At 48.1% G+C, this 16,887-nt stretch overlaps 1 protein-coding gene across 7 annotated transcripts in view; it reads left to right on the top strand.

The window, feature by feature from the left end:
* The window catches only part of SEMA5A (semaphorin 5A), a 482,459-nt gene that overhangs the window by 11,174 nt on the left and 454,398 nt on the right, over positions 1–16,887 (top strand). For 2 of the 7 annotated variants that reach the window (XM_086675905.1, XM_086675919.1), the window contains exon 1: positions 8,677–8,857. The exons of the other annotated variants lie outside the window; for them this stretch is intronic. The gene's annotated coding sequence lies outside the window, so the exon portion shown is untranslated. Of the gene's footprint in view, positions 1–8,676; positions 8,858–16,887 lie in introns of those variants that run through there. 7 annotated transcript variants of the gene reach the window in all.

Here is a 16,887-nt window from a genome sequence, read left to right as displayed (position 1 = left end):
GGACAGTAGGAATGCCTCCATTCCCGAGTCACGTCATGATGGAAGGGACCTGAAGCCTCTTTGGATCTCTCTCTGACTTCCTTGGCTCCCAGTCATACCTTAAAGGTGGTGCTCAGCAGGTGGGGATACCTAAACCCACGTGCTCGGGTTGGAAACATTTCCCACTCTTCCTATCCAGCCCGTCGCTTTCTTTTACAATGCGCGTCTTAAACCAGTGTTTTCCCACAACTTTCTATATGTAGAAATACCGCCCTTGGATGTGAACTGTGCAGTGTTCAGGGGCGTGGGGCTGGGGGAGGGTGGGGAGGGGAGCCCTTTGCAGAGCTCTGCAAGGCCAGCCAGTGCACCGTGGCTGTCTCCGCTTTCCGAGCCGACTCCAGAGTCAGGCCTGGAGCCAAATTTACTCTCCGTCTGCCAGCAGTGATGGAAACTCCTAGGTCCTATCACCAGCTCGTGAAAAGAAATCATTCAGGAAACTGCAAGCTGGCAAGTAAGAATTGCAAAGATTCATTCACTCGAAAGCTTACGCCTGCAAATGTTATTTAACTTTGAACAATTTCTCCAGGCCCACCTGCTGGGTTTCCATCTCCTTGAGGTTTCTCTTGGTGCAGAGGAAAGCCTGGGAAGGATTCACAGTGGGGACCTGATGGCATGTGTCCTGGGGATGACATCAGCTGAGGGGCCTCCCGGAGGTCCCACACGTGTTGCATCCCGGACCCGGGCATCTGTGCAGTAGGTTCTCTTCTGCAGAACTTCGTGGAGTAAGTGTAAAGGTTGGGACTTTCATTGCTAAAGTTATAAACCGCAGAACAATAGAGGGGAACATCAGTCTTCATAGAGATCAGATACCCTGTCAATTAAAATACCTTGAAGACCGTTTTTAAAAGAGTATCTATTGACACATTAATTGTTTATTGAGGTAGGCTCAAGAAATTGAATGCTTTGAACTTGGACCATGACCAGAGAGAAGATGAACTTGACAGGCATGGGGAAGGGGTTACTGAGAGTAGCATACTCTAAGTTTTTGTTTGAGAAGAAGGGCATTTTCCTAGGTCTACATAGAATTTAAAGGGACTTTTTTCTTTTTTAAAGTTTATTTTGAGAGAGAGAGAGAGAGAGAGAGAGAGAGAGACAACATGAGTGGGGGAGGGGCAAACAAAGAGGAAGAGACAGAGAGAGCAGGGGAGGGGAAGAGAGGGAGAGGGAGGGAGAGAGAGAAAATCCCAAACAGGCTCTGCCACTGTCAGTGCAGAGCCCCACATGGGGCTTGAACTCAACAAACCGAGAGATCATGACCTGAGCCGAAATCAAGAGTGGGATGCTTAACTGACTGAGCCACCCCAGCACCCTGAGACTTTTTTGTTATTATAATGCAAGTTATAAGCAAAAATCACACACTGCAGATTCAGACACAATTTGAAAGTGTATTTTATTTGTTTGCTTTGGTTGCTAGAAGGGAGTAGTGTAGGCTTTGGTGTGAATTGGGGAAGAAGACCAGATCAACATTTTTCATTTCGTATTTGTGACCCTGAGTTTCTTGATAATCTCTCAGAAAATCCTAGGTTTCTTAATTTAGTGACCGATTACTTTGATCTTCTCTCTTCAGAGGGAAAAGAATCATCATGACTTCTCAGCCAGGGATTGTAGGTTAGAACAGCACAGTAAGGTGCAGATGGGCTTCCAGAATGCTCCAAAGTGTCACCCTGCCTACTTCTCCCGTTTTGGAACGCCTGGCTCCATTGGTGGGTCAGTTTGGGGTCAACATGAAGGAGGGGCACAGAAAGGAAAGGATCATCCTGGGTAATGGAGACCCCTCTGAGCTCCAGAGAATGTTGGTTCCACTTTTCTTTTCGATTTAATAAAGGCCACACTGGCTTGTTCTGTCCTCCTCCTGTGTCTGAGGCCGCAAAAGCTCTGATCCTCCCCATTGTCAGGGAGCTTGTGATTTGCAGAAGAGCCCATTGGTGTGTGGCTCATGGGCCTGAATGCAGTTTAGGATTTGCCACTAAGTGTTTTTTGATGGGCTTTTAAGTTTTTGTGTTTAAATTAAAAGTGTATGTTCCCCCGAGAGCTGGCTTTGGGGCCCAGATTTCCTGCCTTGGGGTTGTTGGAGGAAGTGCTAAGTGGGGAGAAAAGGACCACGATTGGAGGCTTGGTAAAATCTTAGTCAAGACGCCTGGACAAAGAGTGCAGTCAGTGAGTGGCTCAGCTAGGGGACTGATATGGGGGGCCCAAGTGGCCTTTGGGGGTTCTTCTTTAATTGCACTTTTGACTGAACACCTGGTTTAGTTAAGCCTGCAGGGGTATTTAGGAAAACAAATGAGAAACACCTCTGGGAAGGCTGCTCATTTCAAAGTGTGTGGGATGCTCATGTTTATCTTTGTTGCTGGTCAGGGAAGGGCTACTGTGTCGTTTTAAATCTAGCTCTTGGGGTCGACTTTGACTTCTGCCAAGTAGCCATTTTGCCCGATCATGTTACAGTTTATGAATATATGTATGTTGCGAACATGTTATAGCTTATGTCAGCTGTTGACAAAGTTCCCGTGTGGAGGTCCATCTGCCAAGCAACAGTGCCAACCACGTCCGTCTCTTGTACCTTCCAATGTGTAGGAAGGAGAGGATTTTGTAGGTGTATTTCTGTAAAAGAGTTTGGCCTTAGGTTTTTAGGAATTGGTAGAAAGCTAAAGGAATTCTTATAAAGACATAATTAGAGTACATAAGGAACGGTAAAATGTACATGTTTGAAATGCTTTGCCTTTCTGAACAATTGGGAGGTTGTTAGCTGTTTCCTTTTCTCACATTGGCTTCCAGATGATTAATTGGATTTACTTAATTAAATGCTCCACATTTAAGTGGAGTGGAGGCCCAGGGCGTATTCTGAAAATAGTATCAATTGTTTTCTATTGATCTACGGCATACAACATGGCTTGCTTCTACTTAGAGCAAAGACATTCGGTTGTATATTCATCATCTTTCGCTTTAAGTTATTTAACTGTAAGTTCTAAAGTGAAAAGTCTATTTAAAATATCTTATGGATGATCTCAAAAAATCCCACATCATGAAATTCTGTCCCTTTACTGCACTCCAGGGGAGTAAGCCAGCTTTGAGCACGGTTCTCTTGCTGCCACAGTATTTGGAACGTTTGGAGGGGCAATGGGGCTATTTTTAGCAAATTCAAATGTATCCTGTGGTGGCCAATTTCCAAGGATCCAAAATTAGTCACGGGATCTTGGACAGCACAGTGTCAAGGGCTCAGACAACGTGCCTGTTCCACATCTTTGCATTGCCGACCTGAATGTGACGTTAGGATTGATTGCTTTGGTCAAACAATACATCATTGTGTGGAGATAACAAAAGAATCACCTCTCACTGTGAACAAAGGGGTCAGAAGCTACGGAATTCGGGGCTGGGCGGAGTGGGCGCGGATCAAATTGGCAGTGGTTCAGCCTGTTGGAAGATGACAGTGCCTTGATGATGAGGACAGTTAAAAACCCGACGGGTATGTTTATATGTTTATGTTATTGGTAGGGGTACAGAGGTGAACAGCCGAGGTCCTCCTTCCCCCCTCCTGTTTTGTTTACATGAACAGAAGGTCAAAGGAGGACCCTTTCAGGCTGAAAGTCTTGCTTATCACACTAACCTTTCATCTGTAGTAAAAAGAAGAGATACAGTTACCCTCCTGAAAAGATCTCTTACACATGTTGCCCCCAATCATGCCAGAGTCAAATGACCAGTTTGCTTTGAAAGAATTCTATTTCCACTTCCTTATGTCTAGAGAAACACTTCATTATTCAATATATATGTAGCCTACAGTTGTCCTCGGCAGTGATGGTTGATTACCGTTTTTCCCCAAGGGTTTTTTTTTTTTTGTTTGTTTGCTTGTTTGTTTGTTTGTTTGTTTGTAAAGTAATCCATAGTTTACAAGAGGATGATCTACTTTTGAACAGTTTTATTCTGACAAGCCTTTCTGTCGTCTTAGTTCAAACTGACATGGCAGGCAGGAGGTTGACTTGATTCAAAGGAAGGGCAGTGCATTTGGTTGAATGCTAGCATCTTATCTGTTGAATGTGGAGGGCCTCCTAACTGATAATACCATTCCATAGACTTCCAGAATTTGGAAGATGGGGAGGCTGTCCAGTGTTAGTCTCCAGGCAGGGATTTTTCTAAACCTTCATAGAGAGATGGTGACTTATTATGTTCTTCTTTTTCTTTAATGTTTATGTATTTATTTTTGAGTGAGACAGAAGCAGAGAGAGAGAAGAGAGAGAGAGGCAGAAAGAGAGGGAGACGGAGAATCCCAAGCAGGCTCCATGCCTGGATCCCACGAACCATGAGATCATGACCTGAGTCGAAACCAAGAGTCAGACGAGTAGCGGACTGAGCCACCCAGGCGCCCCCGTATCATGTTCTTAAGGGCTTACACAGGGGTTCCATTATAACGTGGACCATTTCTTTTTAGTGTAGTCCAGAGGAGCTGGACAGATGAAAGGTAGCTCGTGTAGTTACCTAAAAAATGATTACCAGAAGCTTCCTTTGTGCCAGAGCCCAAGCCCTGCCCTGGGAATACGGTGTGTACAGGACAGAGGTTTCTGCTCTGTTGGTGTGTATTTTCAAGAACTTTAATGAGGCTTCGGGTTCATTCAGACACTGAGGATTGTCCAGAACCCTGATCCGGGAGGGCTGTGGTAGCAGGTGGAGGAGTGGGGCTGGGCACAGTGGGGACAGTGCGCTTGTCTGTGCCCTGGCTGTGCTGCCTCACTTCCTGGGACTAAGGGAGCAGTGGAGGTTTGGAAGGTGCACACCCAGGCGGCCCGGACCTGCATTCGGTCCCATCTGCCCAGGATGCACAGCCGCTCTCTCAGAGCACCTGCAGCGAGGCGGTGGTGTCCTCAGACTCGTTCTCTAGGTTCTCTAGGTTCTGTGTGAGTAGAGAGGGCCTGAAAATCAGGAGCTTCCAGGTGAGTAAGGATCCAGGTGTTCATGGACTTCCTTTGAGAAGTTTACGGTCACCCCCGTGGGACTGTCAGGGAACTTGGATGCCCGGACCCCTGTTGGACAAGCTCATCGCCGTGCCTCCTAAGGCCGCCAACGTGCGGTGTGCTTCCCGGTGTTCGCAGGGACAAACTCGCAGCATCTGCCCTGGCTGCCGGGCTGCCTTTTCCCGTGGTTAATGCGCTTTGCAGTCACGAAAGGGAAATAAGCCTTTCCCGAAATGGAAGAGCCCCGGGATGCGAACAGGAGAATTGGTGCTGGAGCAACAGTCCGGTCACAAGGCTGCCGGAGAGCGCCCCTGGGGAGCCTGCCCGCCTGGTGCCGCTTGCCTACTGCGCCATCACCTACGCCGCTCGCCTACTGTGTGCTCATCTACTCCGCTCGCCTACTGTGTGCTCAGACGCCCAGCCACCCCCCCCCCCCCCCCCCCCCCCCCCCCCCCCCGCCCTGAGCAGCGCCTGCGATGTGCAGAAGCTTCTTGTTACAGGGGTTCCAGCGCGTCGGTCAACATTCCCAGACTCTGGGCTTCTGGAGGAGGGCCATTTCTCTTTCACAAACTGCCCTCCGTGTCCCAAATGCTGCTTGTGTGTGGCGCGTGATGGGTCCACGGTTAACGTAACGTTGGATGCCACACTCTGCCCACGTGTCTCAAGTGGTGTGCGAACGGGGCCCACCCGCCGTCTCGTTGCATGTGTGTCTGTGAACCGGAAGGATGAACGCCCTTCCATTCTGTTTCCGTCCGTTTTGTCCCTTTATGTAAACCTGAACCAGCGGCAACTTGTCAGGACACAAATTTTGGCAAGTGGCTTTGGAGCAAGAGATTACTACCAAGGAAGTTTTTGTTTGTTTGTTTTTGCCAGGGTGGTGTTTCAGGTATGACGAATTTGCGAGTTATGTGTGTTGTTTCCCTTTGGGTGTTTAACTGGGACAGATGTGTTTATGTTTTAATTATATATCACCTTATGTGCAGCTGTGAAATCCTCTACCTGTTAAAAAATGTGGCTCCTGAGTATGGACTCTCCTGTCACCACCTGCAGCCCTGTGTGCACATGACTTTGTTTTCTTCTCTTTTCTTCTCCTCCCTTTCCCTTTCTTTCCTTCCTTTTCCTCTCCTCTCCTCTCTTCTCTCCTCCCCTCCCCTCTCCTTCCTCTCTCTCTCTCTCTCTCCCTCTCTCCCTCTCTCTCCCTCCCGCCCCCCTTTCTTTCTTTAAACACATGGGCTGTGATGGTCTGTCCCTTCTGGGTATAACCCAGTGCAGCAACGAATTGCCAGCTGTGCTTGGGATACACATGTTTGCAAACTGTTGCACCTGACAAAGCTGGAGAACGCAGAGGTCAAGAGCAGCAAGGGGAGTGAAGAGTCTGCCTTCTGTTCGTCCGTGCCCTTTAGCACCTGTCTGTCCTCCCAGCTCTTTCCTTCTCCTTAGAGGTTATGGATGCTCTACTGAGTCTGTTTGAACATGACACCCTCTGCATTTCATGGTGCTTAAGTTCCGGATAACTATTCTGAAGGCTTCTGTTCCACATGACCCAAGAGAGTGTAAAAGCAGTGAGGATCTGGGTACGGAAATAGTAGAAAGAGGATGGAACCCAAAAGACCTTTCAGTTCACAGTCCCCACCTCCCCTTCTTGTGAAGAGTTTTAAACAGGACGAATGAATAATTGAAGGCTAACTTCCTACTTACTTCCAAATATACCAATGGAATTTTATAAGGATTGAGATAGGCGGAGGAGGAGGCCAGTATTTGAAAGCATGTCATTAGTTTATAATTTGAAAAAAAAAAAAAAATTCTGGCACCGGTTCAGTAGATGGCTTAACACTATTGGCAGAGGCCTAGAGGTCAGTTTCTGAAATATTCCTGGCACACAGAGCTTGCGTGTTTTATTTCGTTTTAATTGCAGTTTATTAGTGGTAATTTCGGTTCAGTCACTTAGCATGAAATAAAGGCCACCGTCCTATATCCTGAAGCTGTTGGGAAGGAGCCGTTCAGCAGGTGGGGGAACAGCCAGGGGGAGAGCGAGCCCCCAGCTGCCCCCTGGGGCCGTCCAAGGGGCATCCTCACCTCTGGGGAAGGTGCTGAGAAGCCTGGCTGCCAGCGAGAAGGCTGTGGGGACTTTGTTTCAGTAACATGGGGCGGAAGCAGTGAGAGCGGGATGGCAGACTGAGGCAAGCAGTTTTCCCCACCCAGGGCCTGGCTGCCATCCTTAGGGGGGGTCCCCAGACTGCGAGATGGCTGGTGGCTGCTGGTGCTCTCAGAACTGGGGGGGGGGGGGGGGGGGGGGGGGGGGGAGGGGAGGACTTGCCATAGCCACAACCATCTGGATACAGTGCTACGGCAGGCTCAGAACTCGGAAAAGCTGCCCTTCTGCCTCTTTCTGGGGACTTCCAGAAGTGCCAAGTCTTGCAAATAGAATCACCGTGTCCTGAGAGCTACCTGATCACAAAGGCTTTTCAGACCTCTGGAACTGGGTCCTCCTGAAATCTATAGATGCCTGGCTCCCCTGTGAAATTGATATAATACCTGGGAACAGAGGCAAATCATGTAGACTTATTTCGAGGTCCCTCTTATCTTCTCAGAAGTAAATACAATAAACCTTCGGAAAACATGGGGTGGGGATGGGGACAGTGACCCCTGCCCCCCACACAGTCAAAAATGTGCTAAAAACTTTTGATTCCCCCAAACTTGACTACTGATAGCCTTCCGTTGATCAGAAGCCTTACCAAGAACATGAACAGTTGACTAATACGTTCCATATGTATATATATTACATACCGTATTCTTACAATGAAGTAAGCTAGAGGAGAAAGGTTATCGTGAAAATCCTAAGGAAGGGAAATCTATATTTACAGAACCGTGCTGTAGTTGTCAACCAAAGAAGCTGTTCAAACCTGTTGTTGTTCAAGGGTCACCTCACCTGTAGGTGATGCAGTGCGTATCATTGCACATGGATACATTTGTTTGTTTCCATGATCTGTGGCTACGCGATGCATCATCCCCTAACTTAATGGCCGAGGACATTAAGTTGTTACTCTCTCTCTCAGTCCTTCACGAGGCTGGGCTCAGCTGGGTGGTTCTCCCCGGGTCTCTCATGAGGTGGCCGTCACATCACATGACAGCAGGAGGTAGGCTGGCATCATCAGAGGCTTCCCAGAGCTGGCTCACTCACAGGTCTGGCGCCAGGGGGTCCTTCCGTGTGCCTTCCCTCCTCTTACCCGAAGGCATGGGCTTCCACAGGCAGGAAACACACTCCAGGCCGTTTAAGGCCGTGCCCAGAGCTGGCACCGGCTACTTCCGCTGAGCTGCAGCGGTCACGACAGCCCTCGGGCTCGCCCAGATCCCCGGGTAGGAGACATCGAGTGCGTAGTGACGGGCAAGTGCCAAGGCACGCAGCAGAACATGTGGGATGGGAGATTGTGTGGAGGCCATCTGTGGAAAAGTCCCATCTGCCGCGTCATTCCTCGTGTGCAGTGTATGGGAACCAGCAAAAGACATGTGTAATCACTTGCTAAGGTCAATCGTACTTGATGTCGTTTCTGTAACGACAGGATTTGGAGGCGAACACATGGATACTTCAGCAGATACAACATGCGGATGTCAAACTTACAAAGTACAGAATGAACAATCTTTCTTTTTTCATCAAAATGCATTTTTTTTTTTTTTTTTTTGCTCCACGATGAACATTGCAGGATATCCTTAAATATCAAAGTCCTGTAGCTCTTTCCAGGATGATGATGAGGCAGCATGAATGTCGCGGTTACCAGAGTAGATTTGGGATCGGAGTGGCTGGCTTTGTAGCTCAGTTCTAGGAGAATTTGAGGGGCGTCTCAATCTCTCTGCGCCACGCTCTTCTCAGTTCTAAAACGGTAAGAGCCCTTCCTGCCTGGTAGGCGGTTCTCTGAAGATTAGAGACCGGGGATGCATGTGAATCGCCCGCTCCACAGTGAGCACTTTCCAGTGATAGCAAGTGTTTGTGTTGTGAATAGAAAGTCTCCTGCCAAGCCCAGGTGTGGGTTAACATCTTCCTCTACTTCAGAGCACATTGCGCAAGGCCCTTGGATCCGCTCCTCCGGCAGGTCACCTGCCCACGAATGCCCACACGGAGCGGTAGGAGGGAGGTGGGAAGAAAAAGGAAATTGGCCCAAAATAAAAACAGGGCTGGGAATTGTTGCTTGACTTTGCCAAAAAAGCAAATATCCCTTGATGTTAGGAAAAAGTAAACGAACAGAAAGGCTAGTGATTTCTCCTCGGTGGATGCTGGGTATCTTCCGCTTTCCTCGGTAGATCCTCTCTGGAGCCTTCTCCAGGCTCGGGAGGTCCAGCTGCGTGGACTGCATCCCAGGCTTGCTGGCCTTCTCCTCCAGGCTGGCTTCCTCCCATGGGTGGCCTGGAGGGGCTGAAGGAAGGCTTGCGTCCTGAGGAGGGTGCACGGCTGGCTGCATCCTTCTAAGGCCTCGGTGCCCCCCGCCCCTGCCTCCACCCAGGCGCCCTCGATGGAGCCCCTCCCGGCTCTCAGAACTGGAAAATGCTCCCTCCGTCCAGCCCTGGAGGCTGAGAGGTGGTGATTGAGCTGGCTCAGGCTCAGCGTGGCCTGGGTCCCTCTGAACCCTGGCTATCCCAGCCCCAGAACGATAGCATTGACATCCATTTTCAGTTGGTTTTGTGACAGCGGCTCCTGCCAGCACGGGGAAGAATGTGAGAAGTTAAAAACTCCATGATCTTTTCTAATGCCTGTGAAGAGCTTTTGAGCCTTGTCTAGCTGTAGTCACTCCCAGCCCGGTGTGGTAGGTTGGCGTCCCTTATTGGAGTAGTTACACAGTCACATAAAGCTAAGCAGGGGTGACGCAGATCGTGTGGCCGGATATATGATCATATGCTGAAACAGGACCAGAATCCTGGCCACCTGATCGATGACCACCAGCGTGGAGGGAGGAGGGACCAGGGACGAGAACTTCTAACTTGAAGTCAAGCCACTCCAGGGCTTCCAGATTGATGACTCTTAGGGAAGAAATGGCTTTGGAGCTTAACAGAGGGCGGACAGTATTTCCTTTAGAAACTCGGGAGCAACTGCGTTCTGGGTCAGTCTCTTTAAACTGGATAATTCTTATCGTGCAAGCTGACATCTTCACAGGGTCGCAGAATGCTGGTTTATGTAATTAAATACACTTGTATATGCTATGAATTAGTTTTGATAAGATCAGTAAACTGTATTATTCTGGGACGGCCCTCATAAATGGGGTCTAAGGCATCCTTAATCTCGGATATGCAAACACATAAATATCTGTTTACGTATTGTTTTATACACATGCATCCCACGTGGCTTTTTAGCTTAATCCTGAACTTAAATGTTTGTGTTCTTAGTTAATTGGCGTGTGTGGAGAAGAGGAGAACTGTCCTGACCCAGGCAAATTCCCCCTTCCTTTCAGTATTTATATGACCTTGGGAAGCATTTGGTAGCAAGAGCTTTGCAACTCAACATACAAGTTTTATAGGAGGTCATGGTTTGGATGAAGTGTGTGGCTTTTAACAACAAAGAAGTGCTCCTTTTGCTTGTTTTTCTGGCTATTAATAACCCCGCGGGGGTTCCCAACTTTCTGGAACTCTGCATAACTTTTAAAATTATAATTCCTGCAATCATTGGAATAATTATTTTCTTCACAATGTGGCCCTATAAAGGACTACCAGGACAGGGGCGCCTGGGTGGCGCAGTCGGTGAAGCGTCCGACTTCAGCCAGGTCACGATCTCGCGACGTCTCGCGAGGTCTCGCGTGATCTCGCGTGAGTTCGAGCCCCGCGTCGGGCTCTGGGCTGATGGCTCGGAGCCTGGAGCCTGTTTCCGATTCTGTGTCTCCCTCTCTCTCTGCCCCTCCCCCGTTCATGCTCTGTCTCTCTCTGTCCCAAAAATAAATAAACGTTGAAAAAAAAAATTAAAAAAAAAAAAATTAAAAAAAAAAAAAAAAAAAAAAGGACTACCAGGACAGATATTCCAAACAGTACGATCTTTTTTTTTTTTTTTTTTTTTTGCTCTAGATTCAATTATTTCACATGTCTAGACCTCCATCTTCCTGGTATAATGCTTCTGTCATACGGTCGCCCTGCCCTTTCTCAGTCTGCTGTACATGGAATTGCAGCCTCTCTGAAAACCTTATCAAACTTTTCTCCTTCTCATTCCTCTTCCCTGATGAGTCTCAGCAGAGAGAGTGCCTGGACACAAGGGGGGGGGGCATTTTGGGTTGTCTCAGTGCCTGGGGGTGCTCCTGGCCTTTGGGGCCCGAGAGCCAGCACAAGCATTATTATCTGTTGCCCTCGCTTGAAGAGTCCTGGTACCTTCTGGGGGCGCCTGGGTGGCTCAGTTGGTTGAACGTGAGATTTCAGCTCAGGTCGTGATCTCACAGTTCATGAGTTTGAGCCTCACATCAGGCTCGCTGCTGTCAGTGCAGAGTACGCATTGGATCCTCTCTCTGCCCTCCCCCTGCTTGCTTTCTCTCTCTCAAAAACAAACGTTAAAAAAAAAAAAAAAAGTCCCGGTACCTTCTGGTTCAGAATCCAGCTCCTTGTCAAGTCCCAATTCAAACCTGGGCTCCTGGGGAATGCCTTGTACCGATTTTCCCTGCTCCTGAAATTCTCTTGCCTTTGCTGTCACTGCCAGTCATTTCATGTAAAAGTTAGGTGAAATCGGGGCGCCTGGGTGGCGCAGTCGGTTAAGCGTCCGACTTCAGCCAGGTCACGATCTCGCGGTCCGGGAGTTCGAGCCCCGCGTCAGGCTCTGGGCTGATGGCTCAGAGCCTGGAGCCTGTTTCTGATTCTGTGTCTCCCTCTCTCTCTGCCCCTCCCCCGTTCATGCTCTGTCTCTCTCTGTCCCCAAAATAAATAAAAAACGTTGAAAAAAAAATTAAAAAAAAAAAAAAAAGTTAGGTGAAATCAAGGGTTCACAAAGGTTTCTTGTAAATGGTCAAACGGCAAATATGTTAGGCTTTGAGGTCTACATGTCTGTGTCACGACTACTCAGTTGTGCTGTCGTAGTGTGAAAATAGCCATGGGCATCGTGCAGAGGGGTGGCATGGCTGTGTTCCGATAAAACTTTATTTACACAAATAAGCAGGGGGCCAGATTTGGCCCACAGGCCATCGTTTTTGACCCTTGGCCTAAACCATACGAAATAGCTACTTTTGTCTTTCTAAGATGGTCAACTATTGCCCGTTTCATGTGATTCAAGGTAATATATTGTATGCCTTGTTGTGAATCTCATTATCATCTGAATGTCTCATTTCTACTCCAAACACATCTACATCTATCTTATTCTCCCTCTCTGTGTGTTTGGTATCCTTCCATGGGGTCCAGGTCAAACCCTGAAATATTTTGGGCATGCAATAGATACGTATTTAGTAAGTACTTCAAGTGCAGAACTCTAAACTCAAAATCCCTTCGCTGAAAGAAAATTCATAGTTTATTTATTTATTTTTTAAATGGTTTATTTATTTTTGAGAGAGCACAAGAACCGTGAGGTCATGACCTGAGCTGAAGTTGGCCGCTCCACCGAGTCACCCAGGTGCCCTCAAAACTCATGGTTTATTAAATATTCCCTTGGTTACCCTGAAAAGTGTTTACGTATATATTTGTAATTACATTAATAGCGGTTGAGATTTGCTAAGTCCTTATACTGTGGCCAAGGGGATGCTCATTATTATTGTTGTGGCTGTTGTTGCCATCTGTATTTGTTTCCTAGGGCTCCCACAACGGTCTGAAATCAGGGTGTGGGCAGGATTGCTTCCTTCTGGAGGCTCTGAGGGAGAATCTGTTCCGTGGAGCTTCCCAGCTTCCGGTGGTTGCCCCCCGTCTTGGTGTTCTTGTTTTGTAGACGCATCACTGCAGGCTCCACCTTAGTCTCACCATGTGGCATCATCTCTGTGTCTCTTTTTAGAAGGATATTGTAGGTGGCTTAGAGTTCACTCTAATCTGGAATGACCTCATCTTAATTTAACTAATAATGACATCTACAAAAACCTTATTTCCAAATAATGTAACGTTCTGAAGTTGCGGGTAGACACGAATTTTTGGGGGGGGGGCACCATTCCACTAGTCAGCCCAGCGCAGCGTCTGTAAGGCAGTGATACAAAGTTGGCACCTCGCTGGCATCCGGATAGAAGCCCGCACAGTCTGCAGGGAGCTATTCTGCCCCTAAGGATGGTCCTGAGTTACTCACTTTGGACCGAGAATGGAGAGTTAAGCTTTTGAGTGCTTAATAATCATTTCTGATTTCAGTTTGCCCGGCAGCCGCTTCTTCCAGATCAACAGGAGGGTCCACCAGCAGGTGGTTCGATGCAGAAATGATGACAGATCAGTGATAACTCCCCGCAGGAACAGAGCTATGCCGCCTTCCCTTTGGGCCCTCCTTGTATCCTTTTATACATTTGTGTAATAATTTAGGCACTTAGATTGTGCTTAATGGCTTTGATTTCTGAGGTTTTGTAAACAATTTTACATGGTACAGAATGCTTCCACTCAGAGCTAAGATTTGAAAAATATGCTCTGATGGTTTCTCCCTCTAGAAACGTGTACAGTTCCTGCATTTTTATGGGATTCGTGAGCATGATTAAGTTGGTCATTTTAGAAATTGAAACCACCTTCTTTTACGAGAGCTGATAGTAAGGGAGCCTCTATCTCTGACGGGACTGTGACAAGATAAGGTTCTGCAAAAGGAGGTGACATTTAGACATTTAAAATACATTTACTTCTTCTACTCAAATCGTAGTTGTCCTTTGTGGGGACTCAGTTTGGCGATTACACAGTTCCCTTACGTATGTTTCATTTTTCAATTTCATTTTCCTCTTGAGTGGGAGAGTTAATTCCCATTTTATCTAAATAAAGAACAGATTTCTTCAGCTTATAATAGATTTTAAACATTCTTGTATTAGCTGTATAAATCAAATCACCTTTATTGCTTACTAATTGCTTTATCTTGTAAAACTGTTTGTATCTTTATCTTACTTCAGCTCAAAATATGCGTGTGCATAATAGCTTGGAAAAGAAAAAAATTACCTCCAAGAAGCCGCCGTTTAAATAGTGTTAGGCACTGCATCCGTCCAAACTACACAGAAGGCTGTGTAAATTCGATTTCAGCTGAAGACCTGTTCCTTCAAGAACTGTGTAGAATCTCTACAACCAAAACATAAAAGGGAGAAGCTGAATTATGTTAAGACGAGTTACTAGAGACCAAATTTAGATTCCACTGTGGCCAAATATCATTAATTACGTAGTTACGATGAACCACCAAGGTGTGGTTTAACTTTCCAGGTTGAAGTTGTTCATTTGGAGGGGGCACCTGGGTGGCTTAGTGGGTCGAGCGACCGACTTCGGGTCAGGTCATGATCTCACGGTTTGTTGAGTTCGAGCCCCGAGTCAGACTCTGTGCTGACAGCTCAGAGCCGGGAGCCTGCTTCGGATTCTGGGTCTTCCTCTCTCTCTCTGCCCCTCCCCCACTCATGCTCTGTCTCTCTCTGTCTCAGAAATAAACAAACATTAAAAAAAAAAGTTTTAAAGTTGTTCATTTGGGAAATCCGAGAATTAAAGCCGTTTGGGAGAATGAGGTTGAGACCCACCTCCCTTTATTTGCTGCCTGCCCATTGTCTTTGCCCCATTTTCTCTTTTGGACCTACAACCTGGATGCTCCAGCGGCCTGAGGTCATTTACTATGGCAGCCCGGTCTTGCCTTTCTCCCCGGAAGTTGTCAGCACCCTTCATGGAGTAATCTGTGCATGGAGATCCTGTGTGAGTCTGGGAAGGTGCCGCGGGGGGTAAGAAGTGAGGTCTGAGGGGAGATTCTGTCCATGGGGATGGGGCCTCTTAGGATGGGAGCCTGCCCGAGCCTGCGTTCTGGGGCTCTAGGCAGTCTTGGTCCTCAGGGAACAGGTGGAGCCCTCAGGGTCCTCTGTACTTCCAGGGAAGGTGAAGGAAGTCCCGGGGACAGGTGTGGCTGCAGCTACCTGAGCGTCTCCTCAGACATCTGCGACCCGACAGGGTCATCATGCAGGCAGACTCACCTGTCACCTCCTCCCTGGAGGATGCCAGGCCCCCTCCTTGGAGAGGTGACAACCACGGACACGTCAGGGACACAGCGGCGACGCACATTGTTGGTGCAGGGAAGTTCAGAACTCAGCCAAGGCAAAGGAACACTTGAGTTGAAGAGCTTTCTCACCCGAGACTGGATGGATTGTTGACGTGGAACAGGGAGATTTTCTGGTCACTTGTGGCCCCGAGGGGAAGAGCCAGGATCAGTGAGAGAAATAAACCTTAATCATGTAGACTTATAAAGAGATGGAATGGGCTGGCTTTGAGGCCTCTAATGGGATTGATAAACCACTTGGCAGGAATATGCAGAGAGGCGTTAAATCCTGAATAATTAGCCTCTGGTGTTGTTGCATATTTATCATCAATTTTTGTTGTACTTTATATTCCAGAGCCATTATTCCTAGCCAGAGGACCTTTGTATATTTTTAAAGAAAATAAATTAAAAAAAAACCTTGGGATACTTTTAGATTTACAGAAAAGTTGCTGAGACACAGCAGAGGGTCCCTGTGTGCTGTGTGTGCTCCTGCCCTGTTCATGTCTTACGTCCGCGTGGTCCGTGGGGCACAGTGAGAAGCCGGCATCGATGCTCTGTTATCGACCAGGGGCTGGACTGTATGTGCGTTTCCTCAGGTTCCGCCTTTTCCACGTCCTTTCTCCGTTCCAGGATTCCGTCTAGAATCCTCCCGTGACGTTTTGTTGTCTTGTCTTGGGTTCCTCGTGGCTGTGCACTTCCTCAGTCTTGTCCTTGGTTTTGGCGTCCTTGACAGTTGAGTGCTGGTCAGGGAGCTGGCGGAATGTCGCTCGGTTTGGGTTTGTCTCGTGTCTTTCCCCTGACTAGACTGTAGTTTATGGGTTTGGGGAGGAAGCCCACAGGCGAAGGGCCGTTCCCAAGGCACCTTGTTGGGACCTGCCATCAACACCACTTAATGGCTTCATTCACCTGGCCGAGGTCGGGTAAATGTGGCATAACCAGTAAATCCAAAGACTGGAGGCACCACAGGTCCTAAGTGGGCCCCACCCTGCTCTGGCCTCTCTCTCTCCCCTCCCCTTCCCGAGTCCCTCTGGCTCTCCTTCCCCCTGTGCTGGGTCCAGAGTCCCCTGCGTCCACAGGCCACCTCAGTGCCTGCTTTGCCTCGTCCCCACCCCACTTGTGCTGCCCTTTGCCCTGCGGTGTCCCCTTGGGCTCATCCACACGGGCATCCTGCATAGGTTTGTGGGTTTGCTGGCTGTCTCCTTCCCTGGAGGGTGGGCCCCAAGAGGGTAGGGAGCTTGCTTTCTCCCCTGTATGCTCAGCCCTTTCAAACCTGACTGGCACATAGTAGGTGCTCAGGAAGCAGTGAATGGAAAGCAAATGAATGAATGATTTGCAGAAAGAAAAGGCACGGCATTTAGACCATGGTCCTCTACCATCAGAGGTTACGATTTCGGGGTGAACGAAGACCAGTGCCAAGCCATGGTGATGGGCCTTCCTGGGGGACCATTCATGGGCACCCATAGCACTTGGTTTTTTTCTGCCATCTTTTCTCATGGGATTATGTTTTTATTTATTTATTTATTTCTAATTTTAATTTTTTTTTTAACGTTTATTTATTTTTGAGACAGAGAGAGACAGAGCATGAATGGGGGAAGGTCAGAGAGAGGGAGACACAGAATCTGAAACAGGCTCCAGGCTCTGAGCTGTCAGCACAGAGCCCGACGCGGGGCTCGAACTCATGAACTGCGAGATCATGACCTGAGCCTAAGTTGGCTGCTTAACCGACAGAGCCACCCAGGTGCCCCATCTCACGGGATTATGTTTTTACAGCCGTGGTGTTTTTCAGACACCCCA

This window comes from Puma concolor, chromosome A1 (assembly GCF_028749965.1).
Source record: "Puma concolor isolate L17-30 chromosome A1, mPumCon1.1.hap2, whole genome shotgun sequence".
NCBI lineage: Eukaryota > Metazoa > Chordata > Mammalia > Carnivora > Felidae > Puma > Puma concolor.
This window is presented reverse-complemented; position numbering and strand designations above follow the sequence as displayed.